The 23,223-nt window shown below is 44.3% G+C and overlaps 1 protein-coding gene across 1 annotated transcript in view; it reads left to right on the top strand.

Annotated features, from left to right (window-relative positions):
- LOC146808633 (N(6)-adenosine-methyltransferase catalytic subunit METTL3-like) overlaps positions 1-23,223 on the top strand; it is a 165,034-nt gene that overhangs the window by 6,786 nt on the left and 135,025 nt on the right. The window lies entirely within an intron of this gene.

Raw genomic sequence — 23,223 nt, 5'->3', positions numbered from 1 at the left:
ACGCTTGCCGCAGGGAAAAGGAGCCGCCCAGACAGTGACGTGAAATAAAATACCACCCCCACATTCCAACATGACGTGAGCGAGTTTAGCCAATCAGATTACAGAGACCTTCATGTAATCTGATTGATACTTTACTGATGACATATGCGGGATACAACACTTCGTTTGGATCCTGAAATGAAGCGAGCTGCTGAATGGAGGATGGATTTAAGCGGGGAGAGGTGAGACTTGGGAAGGCCAGTCAGAAGAAAATTACAATAATCCAGTCTAGAGAGAACTAGTGATTGGACCAAGGTTTTTAGGTCTTTCTCCGGGAAGAACCGACTAATCCCCCACAGAAGGCGCAACTGATAATGTGCGCTCTTGGCAATGGAGTTGATGTGTGAGATTAGGTTGAGTCTTTTGTCAAGTATGACACCTAGGGATTTAGCGCAGTCGACAATGATGGGTTTACTGTTGAATAAATTCAGCTGATCCATCCAGGATTGAACAGGAGGCAGGGAGAGAGAGGTAGATAGGAGGAGTAATTCAGTTTTTGAGGGATTGAGAATGAGTTGGTGAACTAACATCCAGTTGTGAATAGAGTTGAGAGTAGAGTTGAGTAGTGAGAGATCTTGAGAGGAAGACACCTTGAGGTAGATTTGGGTGTCATCTGCTTAGAGATGGTAGAGGATTCCAGATTTGCTTAGGAGGTTCCCTAATGGTTCCAGATAGAGATTAAACAGAGTGGGTGCAAGGATGGAACCTTGAGGGACGCCTTGACCAGTCACCAGTGGAGACGAGAGACTGTTCGCAATCTTGATCATTTGGGATCTGTCCGAGAGGAATGAAGCAAACCATTTAAGCACCGTGCCTTCCACGCCCATTGTCTGTTGAAGAGTGTTAAGGAGGGTGTTGTGATTAACAGTGTCAAAGGCTGCAGGTAGGTCAAGAAGAATCAGAAGGCACGATTCCCCCGAATCAAGTATATGCAGCGCATCATCGATCACTCGCAGCAGGGCTGTTTCAGTGCTGCAATTTTGAATAAAGCCAGACTGGAACACGTCAAGGAGATTATTGTCCATAATGTGTTGGGAAAGTTGTTTTGCAACACATTTTTCTGTGATCTTTGAAAGAAAAGGGAGATTGGTGATGGGGCGTAAGTTATTGAGGTTGTTCGCATCTGCGGAGGTTTTTTTTAGAAGGGGGTAACCTGTCCTATTTTGAGGACAGCTGGGAGGGATCCTTGACTGAGGAAGAGCTAGCCTGGTCCAATAAGAGAGAGTATTTGTATAGAAATCAATGGCGATTACACTAGGTATGGGGTCAGAAGAATGGTTGCAGGGTTTGGTTTCGAGGATGTATTTGAGGAGGTCATCTTCCGAGATGGCGGCAAAGTTCTGCCAAGTGACTAAGGATTTTCGCTCCTCAATGGGGGTGGGGTGGGTGACCTGATCCACCAGTGATCTGACCTTTTCATCAAAGAATATAGCGAATTCAGTTGCTTTCTTTGAAGCATCCTCCGGTTTGATGGTTTGTGGAGAACAGTTTGGGTTTTTGATGAGGTCGAAAAGTTTTTGGGGTCTGTTTTTAGCTGAGTCGAGGAGGGATCGGAAATGTGATGCTTTTTCATGGAAGATGTGCTTTATGATATTTGGAACTTGCTGAACATAAAAGAGAGAGATTGGAGGTGGATGGAGATTGTCTCCGATGTTTCTGAAGATTCTAAGGTTTTTCCTTTCGTCATATAGAGCTTTATTGAACCAAGGTGCTGAGGGGATGGGTCTTTTCCTTTTGCTTTGGAGTGGAGCGACATTGTCGATTTCGACTGCAAGGGTTGAAAGGCAATGGGGAGTGAGATCATTGAAATCCGCGTTAGGGTCTAGACTAGGAAGTGAACGCATAGCAGAAGCACACAGAGTCTCAAGATCAATGTTTTTAGTGTTGCGAACCAGGTAGAAGCCCTTTTAGGTTGGCCGAGAGTTATAATTAGGGCTCCCGGTTTTATTGTATTTATTTTTTTGCCATTTCAGTCTGTATTTATCCATATTTATTTTTTGGGCATTTTATCTGTATTTATCCACATTTATTTTTGCCACAAGCAAAAGTCGACGCTGCTTCTATGTATTTTTCCACATTTATTTAAATTAACAATGCACACATGCACTCGGTTGTTATTGGTCCTACACTATACATTCATCTGAAAACTTTGCCATTTGCAGAATGTCCCAAATACACTTAAAAGTTATGAGTCAATGGATCTAAACAATCTCAAAAAAGAGAGTTTCCCAGGGACCAGAAAGGACTGGGTGTCAGATATTTATCAAAAAAGATTCCTTTCTGTGTATTACTCTTTTAGTTGGTGACCATGAGGCCTACACATTTAGATCAATAACCTTTGATTTTTGACTGTGACACTGGACAAATATTATTACTCGTATATTCTAGTCTGGAGTAATATTTGTCCAGTGTCACAGTCAAAAATCAAAGGTTATTGATCTAAATGTGTAGGCCTCATGGTCACCAACTAAAAGAGTAATACACAGAAAGGAATCTTTTTTGAAAAAAAAATGGATCTAAACAACCCTCAAGATGTCAGAAACACCTCTGAACATGCGAATATGCTGCAGTGAGGGAAGATGTTTATAAGCACGTATACTGTTAATGTGTATATTTCATTTTAAATAAATAGATTGTCTTTCTTTCTTTCGTGAAGGGCACAAATCTTCAGCCCAAAAATCAGAGGAAGAGGACATGGAGTCCTCAGTTAATGCTGCTAATTTTTACTGCTTATGCTGTTCAACGATCAGCTTACAAATTGACAGGGCCGGCCTTAATGACCACCTCCACCACGGATTCTCTCACTAGCACCCTTTAACATTGGCCAAGTCTCCATAAGCACACTCTCTCAGATGCATTGAATTAGTTATATAGCGCCACTCATACCAGTGTAGGGTGTCCGAGCACTTTGCATCACACACACATTACACGGAGACAATCAATCATACGTGTGTAAATCAGTGTATAGGAAATGTTACATAAGCCAAAGGACTAAAAGTGTAGGAGTCACATGCCATCCATACTGTGGTAGGCAGTATAGTTTAAGAGGGCTTGGTGTGGAGAAGCACAAACTCAGAGTTGAAAAAGAAACCGCATAGTTGGAAGTTTTCCTTAATAATAAGTATTGATTTCTAGCCAAATTAACCCTTTTTGCAACATTAATCAATGTTCTAATAATGTATACTTTGCAGTGTGTATGCAGTTCAAGGATGAAAGTTAATAGCTCACTATTCTATATTAGGACTTTAAGTTATAAATTGCAAGTAACAAAAGGATGTCTCTTTTGAAAGCAGTAACCTGATGATCTGTTTACATCATACGCACTCTGTAATCTACTTGGTACACGTTCTTTGCAGCAGGCATGTTAACCCTCTGCACTAACTTCACCTAAGTCAAAACCTCAACTATACAAAATGCTGATCTCTCTCCAGGAAGATAATTAATCACACAAGTTATCTTGACATGTATGTGAGGCCTGGTAAATGCCGGGGGAAAGAAACGCTGCAGCAGGTGCTTCAAAAGCAGAATTAACTTTCAAACACGGCGCCCCCAGGAAGCCAGCACCCGGTGCGGTTGCACCGGTCGCACCGCCCTAAAGCCGGCCCTGCAAATTGACTTGGAGCTTAAAGACCTGGGCCACTGTGACACTAGAAACTCGCTTATCATGTAGCGCTTCTGCAAAGACGTTCTTGAACAGTAGAAGATGTCACCTAGGTGTGACTTGGAAGTAACGTAATTTTTCGGAGTAGTACAACTGTCACTTTTTGATTGTGATCAAAAGTATCCATTCAAAGTACTTATTGTAAAAAAGAATAAAAAGTGTGCAACTTTTATTCCATGATTGGGCATGGTTTTTCCCCAGATCAATCACCTCTGTGTCTATTCCTCCGTCAATTCAAGCAGTGGATGCCGGCACCGTGGGCGGACGTGGAGCAAGGGACACCACATTTCACAGAGTTCTGTGTACAGAGCCTTAAAACAAAATCTTACAAAGGAGGCTCTAGAGGCTATAAAATGCAGTGGCCTAGCTAGCTAGGGCTTTTCACGCCCGGGGCAATCCCTCAGTTTGCAAGTTCCGGTAAGAGTGAGGTGGGGTTGGGGGTTGGTGCTGGTGAAAGAACACGACGAGCAGGGTAGGTGCGAGCTACAGAGGACAACGAGCGGGGGCATTTAGCGACGCCGACGAGGGAGAATAAATAACTGTTGCAATGCAAATGCTTGTTTTTGTTGTGAGCCCTGCAGGATGCTCTGCTTTTCATTCATGCAGGGGCAGGGCTCACTTCACACCTCGAGAGTTCAAGCATCGGCCTAACCGCTGTTATTATGCAGATGCAGCGATTAGGCTAAGAGAAAGAGGTGTCAGTAAAGGAAAGATGATACTGGCCAGAAACGCTGCCCTGACAGTCTGCCGCAGCTGAAAGTGATGAGCGCCGGCCCTGCGTGGCGACTCTCTGCTGGAGCATGGCAGCTAGTATTTTCCCGTTTTTATATATAAATACAAACAAAGGAAAACTTGTTTTCCGTCTGTATTTATATGTAAAAATCCATTTAAACGGAAAACCGGGAGCCTTAGTTATAATGTGCGAGAGGTGAAAACGGAAGGGAATGAGGAAATGGTCTCACCAGTCTACATGGATAGGGGGAGCAATGGTAAGCTGGGCTGGTTTAGAAATAACAAGGTCCAGAATTGAGCCCTTGGCGTGTGTAATTTCCGAGCAGTGTTGGACAAGATCGTTAGCTGAGAGAAAGGTTGCAAGCTTGCTGGCAGCCGAGTCTTCCACAGAGCCCCAGTGGAGATTGAAGTCACCTAGGAAGATCTGCCTGTTGCTTTGTGAATATTGGTCACTAATGAAGTCTGTGAGTTCCTCCATGAAGGAAGAGCAGTTACCGGGCGGGTGGTAGATGGCATGGAACCTGAAGGGTGAGCCGTGATGAACTTGAAGTTCTAGAGATAGGCATTCGAATGTGCGGAAGAAGATGGTGGGAAAGGCTGTAATTTGAAGGGAGTTTCTGAAGATAATCGCAACACCTCTCCCGATCTTGTCTGTTCTGTCGTTTCTGAGGATAGAGTAGTCGGTAGGTATCAGAAGATCAAACAAAGTGTGAGAGGAGTCATTAAACCAGGTCTCAGGGAGGAAGAGCATGTCGAGATTGTGGTGGGTGATAGTGTCAGAGATTTCCAGTTTGTGTTTGGTTGCAGATCTGCAGTTGTGGAGCATTCAATGTAGCTCTGACGCAACTGTTTTGGTGATGGGAGTGTTTGGGCTGATAAGGGGGATAGGGATTAAATTCTTGAATGAGGGTGCCCCTTGAGAGGGAGGCTGGTAAGTTCTGACAGAAGAGATGGTCTGAATGGTGAATTGAGGAGAATTGTTAGGAGAGGAGAGTGGAGGGGGATTGACGTTGTTAGTCTTGTAGCTAGCAAGTTGGTGATGTCTGTGGAGGACAGACTGTGGTTGGCTTTATTTGGGCGCGGGAGCAGGGAACTCCTCGGGAGGCTATTAGGGGAGGGAGATAACTTAGCACTTAAGAGTGAGATGGACGCTTCAAGCTGGGAAATGGAAGAGATGAGAGATTCAAGTTTAGTTTCCAGGGATAGGTGGGCTGAGCACGGAGTGTTGGGTGGCTCAATGGTTAAGGGAGGGAGTGGAGTAGGCGAAGGAGGACAGGGGGATATGGGGGACCGGGAAGAGTGTTGGGGTGCGAGGGTCATAGGTGGGGAAGGGAGTGAAGTAGGCGAAGGAGGACAGGGGGATGAGGGGGACTGGGCAGAGTGTTGGGGTGCAAGGGTCGAAGGTGGGGGGAGAGATGGTGGTAGAAAGGAGTGGATGGAGTTACAGCGATATTTTTACTGGTGTTGAGCAGAGGTGAAGAATAGAGATCATAAGAAGGAGGAGAATATTGAGAAGTAGAAAGGGAGGGCGAGAGGTGGAGGGGGTGTTAAGGGAAGGCCAGGGATACTGTAAGATGAGAGGAGAAGGGGCTGTACAGGGAGGGGAGGGAGGGAGGTCAATGGAAGGCCGTAGGACATACCAAAGGATATACCGTATCAAACGTCCAGCATTTAGAGGGCCTTAGCTGTAAACCGAGTACGAAATAGAGTTTCACACAGTGACACTGCACCACTTGTTAATTCAGCGCCACAAATAAAGCCTGGTCCTTTCGAAATGTATAACGTATCACAAAAAGAGCAGTCTACCGAAGATCGACGGTATCGCCTCATACACAGCCCTCAATCTATTGCACAGCGCTTGATGGTGACCACAACACAATTAACGCTCTAATAACATTTTACACGTTTCCAAACAGAGTGCTCTTGCGAAGGCCTATGGAGGCATCTTGCTTCTTAGGAAAGCGAATATCATTGAGAAGAGGATGACACCCGCCACATGAGTGACCTGGCAAGTATGCATACATAAAGCTGTGCCCTTGAGTCACTGTTTCACCGCTTATATAAAGTGTTGTCCGTCGGAGATTAAACCTTATCCTCGGAGACACAGGGCGTCCCTATCGAAGGAAGTCCTCCCCTTTCAGTAATATATTCAGTATTGCCCGGTATATGAAGACTTGTGCTTCAGAAATTTACTGTATTTGTATGTGCGTTAAAAATATATATACACATTTATACACACACATACATACTGTCTCTATTTTATCTAAGAAAGACGCCATTACTCCTATTATATTCGAATGCTGGTGTTTGAGGATTTTCAGCTCAGTAGCTTTGTTCACGATGGAACACACCATTTTTGTTGCAATGCAAATACATACACGCCATGTCATCGTGTGCGACTGTAACAGAAAATAAATACTGCACAGCAGAAGTGAATACAGCAGCTGTCGGCATACATGAAGAAAGACCTACAAACCGTGACATATTAAAATGGTGTCGCGTGTTTCAGTATCCACAATAATACTCTATACACTGGTATAATTCTTCATTAATTCATGATCATGCCATCATACCAAAGAGGACGCGTCCTTATCCGCAATATCATCGCTAACTTACTCTCTCTTTACCTATTGATACTATGAAACCTCATTATATCACATCTTACAAAATAACTCAAAATATATTATCATGTGTCCTCAAAACACCATATTCATAGTGCCCATATGGGCTTGAGTCGAACTTACTATTGTTTGATTTATTTGCAGAGTTTTATATAGCGCTGGCAGACCCGGAGGTATCAGAGCGCTTTACATGACGATTAGCGAGTTACAAAGATTACATCATGAGTTTCTAGAACATAGCATAAAATGGACACACATCCTATGGGGAATAGAAGGTAGAGGGGGAAAAGTAAAAAAGGGGTTGAAATGCCGATCGGGTCAGGCAGACTGGCAAGCGGGAAAGAACTTTAGGGGAACCAAAAAGTCAAAGAGAGTCAAACAAACCAGCTGAGGACCAGCAATCACCACATCCAGTGTCGCGGTGGCTGTACAAGATGAGAGGGGTGGAAGAGACAAAGGGGAGGTAGACTAGACGTAAAGGACAGTCTGGCGACGCAGGGAGCAGTCCAGCGAAAGAGAATCGGTCGAGCCGCTAAGATGACCCGGGTCATCATCTTGCTCCGCCATCGGCAGATCATTTCAGAATTTGTCGCAAAGGTGGAGGAGGAAGGAGACACAGTGGAGAGACGAGGAAACTATGCCCAATGTCCAGCTGGGTAGGTGACAGACATTCCTGTAGTAAATAACAAACAATATAACTTACAATCTGTGTTTAATGTTCACTTATTTTTTGTATGATTCATTTACATGTTTGTTTTGATGGTAATTCAACTTTCACCTCCCTGCTGGTCAACTAAAAAATAAATGTTTAAATAGATCATTATAATTTCTCACTCCCATCTATCGACTTTAATGCTACTATAACGCATATTCTCCCTACTGCAGGCTATTGATAAAATACCAACTCTGAGCTGTGCAAATAATTCCTCATCCGTGCTTAACCCACAAGATTTCTTTGTATCCAGCCCTAAAATATACTTGGATTCAGTTATTTTTCACACTCCTTCCCCATCTCTCTCCCCACCCACTCCTAGAGATTGTAAGGAACGGAAGAAATGACACTGTATTTAAGACCACTCGTCTTCCTGTTATGTTTCTCCTAGATGTTTCTTGCTATTTGGGTAACTGTTATCCCAGTTCTTGATCACACACAGTAGTTGTATGATTCTCTTATATGTTGCTAATTTGGTACTACCTAAATACCTCATAGCACTTGTGCATGTGAGAATATATACTGAAACTCAGCCCTGCAATTCTATACTGCCTTCAGTGCTTCACTCTTATTAGGAAATGGATTGGTAAGTTTTCAAATATTCTCACCAATAATGTAAGCTGTGTACGATTGATATTTACAGAAACCTAGTTGAATAGGTGGCTATTGTGGTTTCTCACTTAATAGTTCATTCTTCAACTGATCTCTCATAAATTTAGCTTTTACGGAAAGTAAGAAACGATCTGGAAACACCTCTTCCTATTACTGGATCATTTCTGATTAGATACCAATGTTTGTGTAATATGCTATGTACTCGCATTTAGTCCCCTCTGTATGTTGTTATAAGTCTAGATGTTTCAGTTGGTTCACTCTCTACCACCTCCTGGTTTTTAAGTAATAAATCATCTCGTCTTACAACTCGCTCTGTCGACTGCCCTGTTTATTGTGTTTTCAGTGTACCCTCCAAACTTTAAATCAAGATTTCATGTCCTCACTGGTTTCGTTATATGATTTCACTGTAGGGGATGCTCTCCTTTCACATTATTGGGTGAAAACTATGTGCATAAGGTAAGTAGGTTTCCTGACGTTGGTTTTCTAAAAACTGTAGTATTATTCATCTTACCTTCCTCTATCTTAATCCTAACATTCAGAAATTCTATTTCCTTATTGATCTTTGTACCTGTAAAGTCCAAGTTCAATGTATTCTGATTTCATTCCTGTTCAAATTCTCTTGCCTTTCTAGGAGAACCTTGCCATATAATAAAAAGGTCATAAATCAACCTTCACCAAAGCACTGTGTGCCTTTGCCAACATTTCATGTCTGGATCTAGGACCAGGTTCTCCTCCCACCAGCCCAAATGCAAATTAGCATAGCGGAGGGTGTAGCAGTGCCCATAGCTTATTTCCTGTCTAAAGATATCCTTATTAATGACATAAATATTCTGTATTAAACACAGTTCCATCATTCTTAATGCCATCTGATTGTGATGATATAGTTTAAGAAGTCGTGATATCAGAAAATGTATCCAAGCTGTAATCCCATATTCATTTTTAGGTCGAGCCTGGGGAACGCGTGCGCTGCTTTGCGAGGCATGCTGTATTGACGTTTGGTATAGAAGCTCCGCCCATTTCCCGCCCATCTTTTCAATTGGCTCCTGTTACTGTCCTTGCAAAATCTTTGTTTTTCATTTATAAATAGGCTCAGTAGTCCCCCCTTTGTACTGCCTTGTCTGCAATTGTAACCTCCCATGACCTTTTACTGGTGTTGTTACACGTGTGCTTTATAAGTCGATGAGCACTGTTTTTTGGGGGGGTTGGCCAGCTCTGGCAATCTTTTGCCTCTTGAACTCCCCCCCCCCCCCCCTCCCCCTCCTTCCTGTCATTGCTGCACTTAATCTGCCCAGTGCCGTCCCCACACCACCACCTCTCATCCTCCTCGCTTCATTATTCCTCATTTTGATTCCTTTACATGTCATGCATACTTTTAGCGTGGCGCCCGTTTAATGAGCGCCGCACTTTCTTTTGCTTGCAGCTTCGGTGCTGCATCTCCCACCCCCATCCAAAAAGCAAGAAAAGGGTGCAGTACCACAGGCTGTTACGAGGTGTCGCTGTGGAGTTATAAACTGACCTCTATTAGCAACATAAGGCACTGCACCCACAGGGACACCTAGTAACAGCCTGTGCTACTGCACCCTTTCCTTGCTTCATGCAATTACGTTTTTTCTTACATGCTTATGGCCTCATGGAAAAAAAAGATTTGCTATACAATTGCTCTTTGCACTGCTGAAAGTTTGAGCTATTAGCATTGCATTATTATTAGCAACGCCAATAGCTAAAACTTTCAGCAATGCGAGACCTATTGCATTGCAAATGCGTGTTGATCCTTGTATAAATTGAGTTTACATCTATTGTCATTAAGAGGTAATCCACCTCCAATGACATCTCAAAAAGCCTTCTTGGGAAATAAGTGGTATCCTATCTGTATGAAGGTAAACATTGTGCATAAGGTCTCAGAAAACTGTCTTTACGTTGGAGGTATTCTCACACAAACTCCCCAGTGCTGATATAATGGGCATGCCTGGGGGGGATATCCCTCTTCTTGTGTTACTTTTAGATCATATAAATTGTAGGCAATCATGGTTGGTCCTTCCTAAGGTACATGTATTCCTCATATGTGAGAATTCTTTTATCTCTCCATGTGCCCAGATCCTCATGATATTGTTTATGGACCTTCAAATACTCAGACATGGAGATTCCAACTTAACATTAGTTATTTAAATGCCAGAATGCTTCCTTCAGATATTTATCCATAGGCCTCAAGACCAAATAACCCCTCTCTTCTGAAGGCTTAATTATACACTCTTTCTTCTCTGATAATTTGTGTTCTGTATCCATGTAATCTCCATTCCTAACCAATCTTTGTGTTCTCACTCTGGATGTATTAATTTGTAATTTCTTCAAGTCAGATACAGTCACACACTCAGAAGATTTATCAATCATATCAAAGGCAGGTTGAGGAATAAGCTTAGACTTCGGTTTAAAAGAACTGCAGGGTTTTTCTCTCTCTCTCTTGTTCTTGTTTTCTCTCGTTCTCGTTCTTGTTCTCTCTCATTCTCTTTCTTGTTCTCTCTCTCTCTCTCGTTCTCTCTCTCGTTCTCTTTCTCTCTCCTTCTTCCTCTCTCCTTCTTCCTCTTCCCCCCCTTTCTCCCCCTCTCTCTCGCACATACACTAGTATATATATTTATTGATTGAGTTGAATCTGCAGTTTGACTACAATTTTTATTGGTATTGTGTATTTGCACAAGTATTAGACTAATCTATTTTTTTTAAATTCTAAACAATGAACTTGATATTATGATATTTTGTATTAGCAAACATTATGCAATCTTCATATTATATCATCTGTATTATTTTATAATTTTATTCCAGAATTGATACGGTTTTAATGAACCGAAACAATAAACTTAAACCTGAGTTATTTATATATATATATATAAAGTTGAACAGCATAGTTAATATCTTTTATAAAAAGTTTAAAATGTTTTTTTTTTTAAGAGTTTTTCACGGTGCGCGCACCCCGCGATTTTTTGAAAAAAAAAAAAAAAAAAATTTCACCCTGCGGGGTCCTTCGGGGACCCCCTGACAAACGCTAGGGGGTCAGGAACTCTCTACCTTGCCCCCTTTTCACGTTCTCCACCTTTTACTGTCATCACAAAATGGCGTCCGACACTTCCTGATTTCGACTGATTCGAATGTTGACTGACATCTAACCACCAATCAGAATTACGCTTGCGCACGGCTCCATGCGCGCATATATTTATGTACTTTTAACTGCAATTTTCTCAGGAACTACTGAACAGATTGACACCACATATGCAAAAGGCACATGCCTGACCTGAGGACTACCTCTTTGCCAATTTTCAAGTAATTCTGTTCAGCCGTTCGGGCTGTACCTTCGACTAAAGGTCCTATGGGAAAATGCATGGGGAAAACGCGTTTTGGGACCCCCCTTTTTTCTCAGCCCCCGCTTGACGAATCACCCCGAGACTTTCAGGGTAGGAGCTGAGCGGAGCGGAGCGCTCCATTAGTTTTGAAAATTTCACGAAGATAAGTCAACCGGCGCCCAAGTTATTCAAAATAGAATTTTCAGATTTCCTATGGGAACTCGGTCCTAACTATAACTATCTACTGGCATCCGCCAGTAGATTATATATATATATATATATCTACTTGCGGTCGCCAGTAGATAGTTCTAGTTAGGACCACGTTTCCATAGGAAATCCGCAACATTCTATTTGGAATAACTTTGGCGCCGGTTGACGAATCCTCGCGAAATTTTCAAAATAGGTGGGGCGCTCCGCTCCTACCCTGAAAGTCTTGGGGGGATTCATCTAGCGGGGGCTGAGAAAAAAGGGGGTCCCAAAAAGCGTTTTCCCCATGCAATTTTCCATAGGGACCTTTAGTCCAAGGTACAGCCCGAACGGCTGAACAGAATTACTTGAAATTTGGCAGAGAGGTAGTCCTCAGGTCAGGGAAGTGCCTTTTGCAGGTCTGGTGTCAATCTGTTCAGTAGTTCCTGAGAAAATCAAAAGTAAAATCATATATATATGTGGGCGGAGCCTAACCACACATCTCATCCTGAGATCTGATTGGCTGTCAGCACTTCATCCAAGAAGTGTTGGCAGCCATCTTGGGACCAATATACATGATAGCACCTCATTAAAAAGCATTGCAGTTAATAGAAGGTCTTAAGACTTTAGTTACGTTATAAATCATTTGTTGATGGTACCATACTCATTTTAGGAATTGTGGTATGTTCTAAGGTGATTTCACCATGTGAAGAAGCCTTCTGCTGGGATATCATGATTGAGAGAAAAATATTTTCTCATGCTTTTCCCACAGAGGTTTGGAAGGTGATCTATAAGCTAAACTGAGAGCTTATTTTCTGTAAATTCACATTATCTTTCTCAGTCATGTGAGAATGAAGTCTGACATTCTCAGTAAAACATGTACATCCAACAAGGGCAGAGACTGTCAGTTGATTCCTTTGTGTTCTACTGCAGCTTCCCAGAGTGTTCTAAAGAACAACTAGAGTGCTAACAGTCTTACTTATGATAAAACTATGGCACACCTGAAGCCATCTTGCTTGGATTAAAGTGGTAACTCTTAAAACATTTAATTTAAAAAGGAACAAAATGAGGAGGTCATTTTGCCATAGCAATTATGATTAGTGCTGCAGAAAGACTTGAAATCCTCTTTTATTTCATTAAAATATTCTGACATGCAGACTGAAACATGCACTTTCAATACCAGCAGCAGTTTTCCCTGGTGAGCAGTAGTTTTACTACAGTGATCTAATGAGCAACTAGAGTGCTAACATTCAGAATTTATGGCAAATGTGTGACATATCTGAATACCTTCATGATGGAATCAAAGTAAAAAACTGAAAGCATTTGCTACTGAGGAGACTGCAGTACATGAGGAAATTAGGAAACTTCATAACAAATAAAGCTCCCAAGATGGCCACCGGAGACAAAAGAGCCCAAATGTAGCCCAAAATCACCCAGATGTAGCCCAAATATAGCCCAATGACAGAAGTGTGCAAAACACTTATTATTTTGTGTTTTTGCAGTGTTATATAGTGCAGACTTGTCAGGTATTGGAGTGCTTTACACGAGCATTTGTTACATCACACAAGAACAAATTCATTTTGGTTGTAGACATGGGGAGACTAAGTGATTTGACCAGAATCACAGAATGTCGAGCTGAAGCAGAAACTCCAACCTGGTTCCCCAGTTGCAAAGTCTGCAGTTCTGGAAGTAACACCACATCCTCTCCCCTAAGTGCAACATTTAATCAAGTGGTCAACTGAATAAAAAAAAAAATAAAGATAACAAAGAATTTAAAAGTGCTTTGTCGCTATTTGAAAACTCAGAAAATATGTCCTTATTTTAGTCTTTTAGAGCACTAACCATAATTTTGATGCCAATAAGACCCTCTCATATATGTAATTTCTAAAGGAAATGCTCTAGGTATTACAGTTTTGATTACATCAAGATGATGTCGGGCGTTCCACACTTTTGTAATGAATGTTAGCAATCTAGTTGTTAATTAGGATACTGTTGAGAGGCAGAGGCCAGGGGCACGGACTCTGAAAATTGAAGGCAGGTAGAAGGGTGCAAAGGCAACAATTTAACCACACTGAGCAGGCAGGAAGGGCCGTGGCAGCACAACAGACTATGGAGGGCAGTGGAAAGGGGGGCAGGGGCAACAAACCAACAATACAGGACTTGCAAGAGAGGCTGTGGCAATGTAATAGACCATTGTGGGCAGAAGGAAGAGGCAATGGTAGTACAACCATACATGCCGACAGACCCGATTCAGCCAGGAAACGTCCAATGTTTTTAAGCTCAAATGGGCTTTATTTGATCTGTCTCCTGTCTACAATCTCCTCTTTTTCAATGTAACTCAAAGGGGAAAATCAATGCCCCAGTTTTTTTTCAAAATCTCCCTCTTACCAAGTTCAAAATGTTCGCAAGTATGGTACATTGGATCATGGAAGGAAATGGGGTAGGGACATGGACTTGGATAACAGAGGACAGGAGGGACATGGAGAGGTGCACCAAACTGACCCTGCAGGGCAGGCATCAGGGTTTGCAGCAGCACAATACACCACACAGGGCATGCGGGACGGGAGTGCAGCACAACAATCCATAGAAAGCAAGAGGGAGGGGACAGGACCATGCACATGGACAACAGAGAACAGAGGGGCAAGAGGCAATGGTAGCTAGCTGACCATAATGGACAGACAGGAGAGAAAGCTGCAGCGTAACAGACCATAAAAGGCAGGAGGGACGGATCAGGGGCATTACAATGGAACAGACAAGCCAGGAGGGAGGGAGTAGGGGTCTGCACATGTAAACAGAGGGCTGGAGGCAAGGGGGCAGGGCAGGAGCAGCAAGATGGCCATGGAGGTCAAGCAGGATGGGCACTAGAAGCAAGACACACCATGAAGAGAAACACTGAGACTGATGGCATACACACAGACCATGGAGGGAAGGTGGGAGGGGGTCAGGGGCAGCTAACTGACCACACAGGGAAGGTGGAAGGGGCCATTGCAGCACAGAAGAACATGCATGGCAAGTGGGAGGGTTAGTGGCAGCACAATGGCTATGATGGGCAAGAAGGAGGGTGCAGGGGCATGCACAAAGGACGATGGAGGATAGAAGGGAGGGTCAGGACCTGTGCACAGACAAAGTTCAGGGGAAGGGGCCTCACAACAGACTGCACGGGGCAGGCAGGAGGAGCAGTTGCAGCACAACAGACCAGGGAGGGCAGAAGGGTGTGGCAGTACAATGGACCATGTAGGACAGGAGGAAGAGGATAGGGGCATGGCATGTGGACAGGCAGGGTGGAGGTGGCAGGGACAGGTTACAGTCATCTGACAATGCTAGGCAGGTGGGAGGGGAGTGGCAGCTCAACAGAACACTCAGAGTAGATTGGAGTGACAGGTCCATGGAACATAGTGGGCAAAAAGGATGGAGCAGGGGCATGCACAAAGACATCGGAGGGCAGGGGGAAGAAGAATAGGGGCAGTAAGCTAAGCACAGAGTTTAAGCAGGAGGTCAATGATGGGGCATAGAATTGGGCAATGGAGGGCAGGAGGAGTGGACTGGTACATCATACTAAATTGAGGGCAGTGGCAGCACATCCGACCATGCATGGCAGGAGGGAGGAGGCTAGTCCATGGATTCACACAACAGAGGATAGGGAGGAGGGGGATGGGGCAGCAAGCTAACTGTTCATAGAAGGCGGGTATTAGGAACTTTATTGTTTTTAAAACGTGTGTCTGTGCGAACTAATTAAAATATGAACAAGTATGCAGCATAATCTCACTTTTATTCAGGAAGAAGAGGACGTTTGTGACTGTGACTCCGGGCTCACTTGGCAGAAACACCCCCTGACCCTCCACCCCCTATCGCAAAATGTAATGCCCGTGAAAGGGTAGGTGAACACAGTGTTATATAGAACATAGTCCTGAGAGCACAATTGAAAATGAAAACTAGATACAGTGTATGGTATGAACTATGCACCAAAAAGTGTGATATAAGATGAACCGGGCGTGAAATATAATATGCAATACATTGTGCGCAATTACAGATTCATTGGAGAGCGCGAGATAGCACAGGCACTAGCGCGTGCTATGCGATATGTGCCTTGGAGTGTAATATGCACAGGGCAGTGTTGCGTAACCTAACTAGTCTCTAAAGTTGTAATATAAAATATGTGCTGGGGAGTGTAACGTTGCATATGCACTGTGACAAAGATTTGGATCCCAGATTGTAATATGTATGGCATAGCACTGTGCGTTATAACATAGGCATCGAGGAAGGCACGTTAGATGGGGCAATATAACGCGTGCGAAGACAAGTGTGGCATGACATAGTCACGGGGTGGTGTTACAGTGCACATGGGCTAGAGAGTGTCCTAGCATATGCACTAGCTAGTGGAATACAACACAGAGGTGTGTGGCACTCGGCAGGCAATGGTGGGTGTAACACAGCATTGGGCTCTGCCAGGAGCGCGCTGTGACTCTCAAGTGATGTTCGTCCCCTTTCCAGAGAGTAAAATAAAAAGTATTACACATCCGGCAGTGGATGTGTGTTTTATTAACCGTGAGGGGGGTTTCTTGCATAGTTTTTGTCGAATTTTTGTCGAATCCCCTTTGAATGGCTTGGTGTGCATGTGTATTAAATGTGCCCGTCAATAGCTACCCATGTTTGTATAAATAAACAACAAGGGTGTCTACCGGGATTAGGCACGGGAGGGCATCGGACATGTCAGAGCTTCACTAGTGGTGTAAATACATTCCACGTGGATTCATTGTATGCATAGTCGCCTTTTAATGAATATCACGCAAATCGTCATGGTGATAGGTACGTACGGTTTGTCCAGCATGTCCTAGGTGTGTCTATAAATATATATTTTTTTAAAATAATAAAAAACAGTGGCCGGCCCTGGGGTTTGGGGTCAAAAAAATATAATTAGGAGACAGGCCCTGGGGGATGGGGTCATCAGGGCAATAAATTAGAATAAGAAGGGGAACCACACAGCCCCCCTTCTTAAAAAATTAAAATAAATAAAAGACTGGCATCTTGCCGGAGGCCACACCCCCTCCTTGCAGCACTCTGCAAACGCGCCCCCTGGCGAATTGTAAGTTGGGGAATTAATTCCTCTTCAATACTGAGGGTCCCTGAGGGCCAACTAGCCCAACAGGCATCTCCAGTATGCGCCAGGGAGCTGCGCTGCAGACAGGTGTTCTGAGGCCAAGCCCCTTTTTACACCTCTCTGCAACGCAGCTCTGTGGCGCTTACTGGAGGTACCTAGTGGTCTAGTTTGACCCTAGGGGCCCTTAGGATTCAAGGGGACTTAATCTCTCAACTTAGAACAACCACAGGGCGCGTTTACACAGTGGTGAAGGGAGGGGACGGAGCCTGAGGTGACGTGTGCAAACACGCACTATGGCACGTTTTAAATTGGGGATATAATTTCCCTTCAATACTGAGGGCCCCTGGGGGCTAACTAGCCCACCAAGTGCTTCCAGTAAGCGCCACTGAGCTGCATTGCAGAGGTGGCCCAGGCCGTGCCACTTTTTACACCTCTCTGCAACGCAGCTCTGTGGCACTTACTGGAGGTACCTAGTGGGCTAGTTGGACCCTAGGGACCCTCAGGATTCAAATGAACTTAATCTCCCAACTAAAAACGGACACAGGGCGTGTTTACACAGTGGTGAAGGGAGGGGACGGGGCCTGAGTTAACGTGTGCAAAAACGCCCTGTGGCCTGTTTTAAGAGGTAGTTTTAATCCCCCTGCCCTATTATATACTAGGGGCTTACAGAGGAGGTCATGCTAATCACAGGGGGACCCCAACGCATAATGTTCCCTAGTGTATGTAGGTGTTTTCACTGTATTCTAAGTGTCTTTTAACATAGCACTGGCTCTAGGACTGGTTAGTCAGACTCAGTTACCACCAGTATCCGTCTGAAAAAGTTGAGGGTACAGGATGATTTTGCAACAAGGCTTCTTTCTGCTCTTCTTTTTGTTCTTTCTGCACGTTATCCTTCTTCCTGCACTTTTCTTTGTCTTTGAGGACTTCTGTTGCTTCTTTCTGCACTTATTTTTTTTCTTTCTGTGCATTTTTTCTTCTTTCTTCACATGTCTTAGCTCTGTAGGCATAGTTAGAAATTAGCATTTAAAAAACCTTTGAAATTCACAGAAAAAACCATAGGTTTCAGGCACGTTATAGTTAGGAATTAGCATTTAAAAAACCTCAGAAATTCACTGAAAAACCATAGGTTTCAGGGGTGTTCTAGTTAGCTGGACTTTTCACTTGTACAAAACCATTGAAATTCCCCCGTTATAGTTAGTTCAGCTAACTATAACTCGCACGCCCGCAATGCACTGCTGATGACATCACATATTAAATCACTCATGACATGGTCAGTGACATCACTGATGACATCATCCTTGTGATAGAGTGGCAGACCTCCTCTCACCCTAATATAGCCTTTGATACACACATTCAAAAATAGAGACTAACATTTTCAAAACAATGGACATACCAATACCAGTTACAACAACCTCTTCAGTAATTCTAAGATCCACATACACATCCACTCATTCACCAACAGTCCTATACAGTCACTCATACATGTACTCACTCATCATATGTACTCATACACCTATACATCCTGTTACACAATGCCACACATCCATAGAGTTACTCACACACATAGTCACTCATGCTAATAAAGAATCAAACATACATTTACTTGCATATACAGTTATACACACACCACCACACTTACTTCTACGGGAACTTACACATACTTAGTCTTTTAAACAATCACTTATAGAAACACATACTTATTCATACAGGAACTCTTTCAATCTCTCACTCTCACATATACTCACTTATATACACCAATAGTCACATATACTAGTTTAAAACCTATGTAGTTACTCATAAAGACACTATTGAGACAGTCATTCACTCACTAACACACCCATACACACACTCATCCACCCATACAGTCCTGCACACATGCTGTCTTCAACACATACAAACAGTGAGTCACTCATTCATGCACCTATGCACTACGTAATACCCCCCACCTAACCATGCAGATACTCAGACTGATACTCAAAAAACCAACTAATAACCTATATAGACACCCATGTAGCTACTCACCAACCCATGCAGCCACTTATACACAAAGTGAGAGACTGAGACAGATATTTACATATTTAAACATTACTCACTAAGCCATGTATTCAGTATGATACACTTAATCAGTCAGTTACACAATCAATTTTTCAAAAACAAATCATCCATTTAGACACTTATATACCCATTTATTCTTCCATCGACCTTGAGATATACATATATAAAACATATTTAATTTTCAGAAAAACACACATTCACTTGATGATGTCATCAGTGATGTCATCAGTGATGTCATCAGAGATGTCATCAGTGATGTCATGAGTGATGTCACTGACCATGTCATGAGTGATGTAATAGGTGACGTCATCAGCAGTGCATTGCGGGCGCGCCTATTATAGTTAGCTGAACTAACTATAACGGGGGAATTTCAATGGTTTTGTACAAGTGAAAAGTCCAGCTAATTATAACACCCCTGAAACCTATGGTTTTTTCAGTGAATATATATATATATATATATATATTTACATTGCATCAAGTTCCAGCACTCCCTTACTGTTTAAGAAATACCCATTTTGTGAGGGAGTAGTCCACTCCTTAAGTTTGGACTTACTTAACGTCTATGTCGGCCAATTGGTAGAAGAAGATCGAGTGTATCTACTCGTTAGGTTGCAAGAAAACTCACAGTTGTTAATATCTAGAAATTGAAATTGCTTCCCTTCCTTAGGTCTCCATTTTCACTTAACTATGAATGAGAAGGTACCGGCCTGGTCTCTTTCAAGTTAATGAAGTTTCTGGCTCCTCCCTGACTTTCCTTCCTGGGCTGAGAGGAGTCACATTCTTCATCACCAAGTATTCCAGTCAAAACACCTAAGCCCTTCTTCCTGCTCTGTAAACAATTTTCATACCAAATTAGGGGGAAGCACTGTTAGGGTCCGCGAGATCAACGCCTCCTCATCATGCTTCCACACCCTGCGCCTGCTCCGAAAGACCATCTGATGTATCCCCACTGAGGCCAGAACGACGGTCATCCACGCACTCATCCGCAGCAGACTCGATTACGGAAACTCCCTCTACCCATGCATCACCCAGAAACTACTCAGGAAATTACAGAATGTTCAAAACGCCGCAGCTAGACTAGTCCCCAACATCCTATGCCGCAGCCACATCTCTGAACACCTGCAAGAACTCCACTGGCTCCCAGTCAACAAAAGAGCCACGTTCAAGAACCTCACAAACGCCAACAAAGTCCTCCCTGAAGTTGGACTAGTATACCTGAACCACCGCCTCTCATTCCATGGACCCACCAGACACCTCCGCTTCACCAAACTGGCCCTCACCACTGTCCCCCGGATCCGCAAGACCAGGACCGGCGGAAGCTTCTTCTCCTACTTGGCCGCCAAGACCCGGAACACCCTGCCACTCCACCTCAGGCTATCCCAGTCGTTAACCCATTTCAGGAAGGATCTCAAGACCTGGCTCTTCGACTGAACCTCAACACACAGCAGGACCTGCCCCCCGTGCCTTGAGACCCTAGTGGGTGAGTAGTCACGCTTAACAAATAATGATTGATTGAGGGTCCAGCTGCTGGCTAATACTGTTTAGCCTACTCTGAGTTCAGGCAAGTAAAGTGTAACGTTTTGAATGTTACTTTTCCTAAGTATTTACTAAACATCCAACTTCAGCAATGATTTGGATTTTTAATAAATATTTTTCATCTCTGTAGCTTATGCCAATCCAATCTTAGCAGACTTATTATTTTACCTGAACTGTAATGCTTCTCATGGGACAGCTACAGCCCTAACAGTGAAAATAGCTTTTGGGCCAGTCATTGTAAGTATATGTTAACTTTAAATTCTGGCATGTACCACTTTTAAATACTAGACACCATACCTTATTGGTTACAATGCCTACCTAGGGGTGAATTACTTAATTCTTAACTGGAGTGTTCTTTAGGCAGTTTTCCCTGCTGGTTTAAAAGCTGCTAGGTTCGAGCTATGTTTGAAGCCTGTTTCCTTTGTCAGCCTAGTGGATGGCACAACAGGTGCCGCAGTCCACAGGTGACATTTAGCTTTTCCATGCAATTGGTGTATTTCCTACTCGTATAGTGTGAAGTTAAATATACCAATTCGGTGTTAGTCATCTTAGCCATGTTTTAGGGGTCACAGCATATGCACTGGGTGCTGGACGGCTGTGCCCTAGTGTGCAGAGTTAAAACAGCTAAAAGACACACAAATGTTGGACGGAATGCTGAACAAATCAAACATTCATCCCCAGCCAAGATATCTGGGTTAAATCCTTTGTTCGTTTGCTCACCATGCCACCCTAGTTTAAACCCAGTCATATGCAAATCAGTATTGACCCTGCTCCCCATGGGAACGCTTCAGCCCAAACTACCAAGCCAGGTCATCCCTGGACCAGAAAAAAGCATCCTGAGACCAGTTCGGGGTGTCACCCCTGACCGGCCAGGCTAGCTTGAATCCAGTGGCACAGTGAGCCCGGGACCCACGTCTGGGCATGCCTGGCCTACTTAGGGTGAGAAAGCAAAACGAGGACCTGGCCTGGCAGTTTGGGCTGGACTGTTCCCATGGACAGCAGGGTCGAGACTGATTTGCATATGGCTGGGTTTATACTGGAATGGCATGGTGGGCAAAAAAATGATGGATTTAGGCCCAGATCTCTGTACTGGGGGTGAATGTTTGACATTGTTCAGCATTCTGTCCATCAACTATTCTTTTTGAGTTAAAATCAGCAGCACCCTCCGTCTAGAAAAAAACAATAATGACCATGCAAAAAGGAGGCCTATTTTTTTCTCACACTATATTATTACACAGTGGTGGTCGCCACTGTGTAGTTATAGGAAGAACATTTTTAGTTTTTTACATAAAGTTGTCGCCATTTGATGAATCTGCACCAAACGGTGTCCCCAGACCAAGTAGTCCCCGAGGAGTTCCATCCGGCCGTATTGGCTGACGGCAGTTTGAGTCACTTTCCAGTGGCTCGTGTTCCATTTGAGTGGGGAGGAGTCAAAGGCCTACTGAGAGTTGCGGTGAGCCCTGCCTTGCCTGTGGGGTGCTTGCTAGGGAACGACCTGGAGCACACCAAATGGAGAGATGTAGCGTTTCAAGCTCATGCCGAGATGCTGGGGTTACCAGGGTGGACATGCATAGTCACGCGGTCCATGGCTGCCCGGCATGGAACTCACCCCGGGTTGGAGCCTGGAATTCGGGCCCAACCCAACGCCAAGTGTGGAGAGAAGAAGGTGGTAGAGGACACGCCCCGTGAGATGGATGGGGAGGCCGCAGAGGTGTCCACGGAGGTAGATGTCGTTCCCGTGGGGGACTTGCTGACCCTTGCCGACTGGCATGTGGAAGGAGGGCCTACCCGGGAGGAATTTTGTCAGGCACAAAGGGCGTGCCCCACGCTTGAAGGCATGCGGCGACAGGCTGAAGCCCAAGTGGCCAGTCAGGAGGCGGGCGGATATCATGTGTATTGGGACGATGGTCTCCTGTACAGTGAGCCTAAGGTGCCGGTACATTGATCTTCGAGGGCCATAGTGGTCCCCCAATGTTACCGGGCCTTCCTGCTGGAGTTAGCGCACGAGATACCCTTAGCCGGACATCTGGGTCAGGACAAAACCTTTGCACGGTTGGTCCCACATTTTTATTGGCCCAGGATGAGAATCGCCTCAGACACCTTTTGTAAGACCTGTAAGTCTTGCCAGGCAAGTGGCAAGACTGGGACTAAATTGAAGGTCCCTTTGGAACCGCTCCCGGTGGTCGGGACACCTTTTGAGAAGGTCGGCATAGACATTGTTGGGCCTCCGACCTCTGTGGGACACCGGTTCATTCCGGTATTGGTGGACCACGCCACTCGGTACCCAGAGGCTATTCCTCTGAGGACCATCACTGCACCGGTGGTGGCGCGGGCACTGTTGGGGATTTTTACCAGAGTGGGATTCCCCAAGGTCGTGGTGTCGGACAGGGGCACGAATTTCATGTCGGCCTATATGCAGGCCATGTGAAAGTAGTGTGGAGTGACCTACTGGTTCTCCACTCCTTACCACCCCCAGACTAACGGGCGCGTAGAGCGCTTCAACAAAACCTTGAAGGGAATGATCCGGAGCCTGCCAGAGGGCTTGAGGCGTAAATGGGACGTCCTCCTCCCCTGCTTGTTGTTCTCCTACCGGGAGGTACCGCAGAAGGGAGTCGGGTTCAGCCCGTTTGAATTGCTCT

This window comes from Triturus cristatus, chromosome 8 (assembly GCF_964204655.1).
Source record: "Triturus cristatus chromosome 8, aTriCri1.1, whole genome shotgun sequence".
Classification (NCBI taxonomy): Eukaryota; Metazoa; Chordata; class Amphibia; order Caudata; family Salamandridae; genus Triturus; species Triturus cristatus.
The sequence above is the reverse complement of the archived record's forward strand: the minus strand, read 5'-3'. Positions and strand labels throughout refer to the sequence as shown.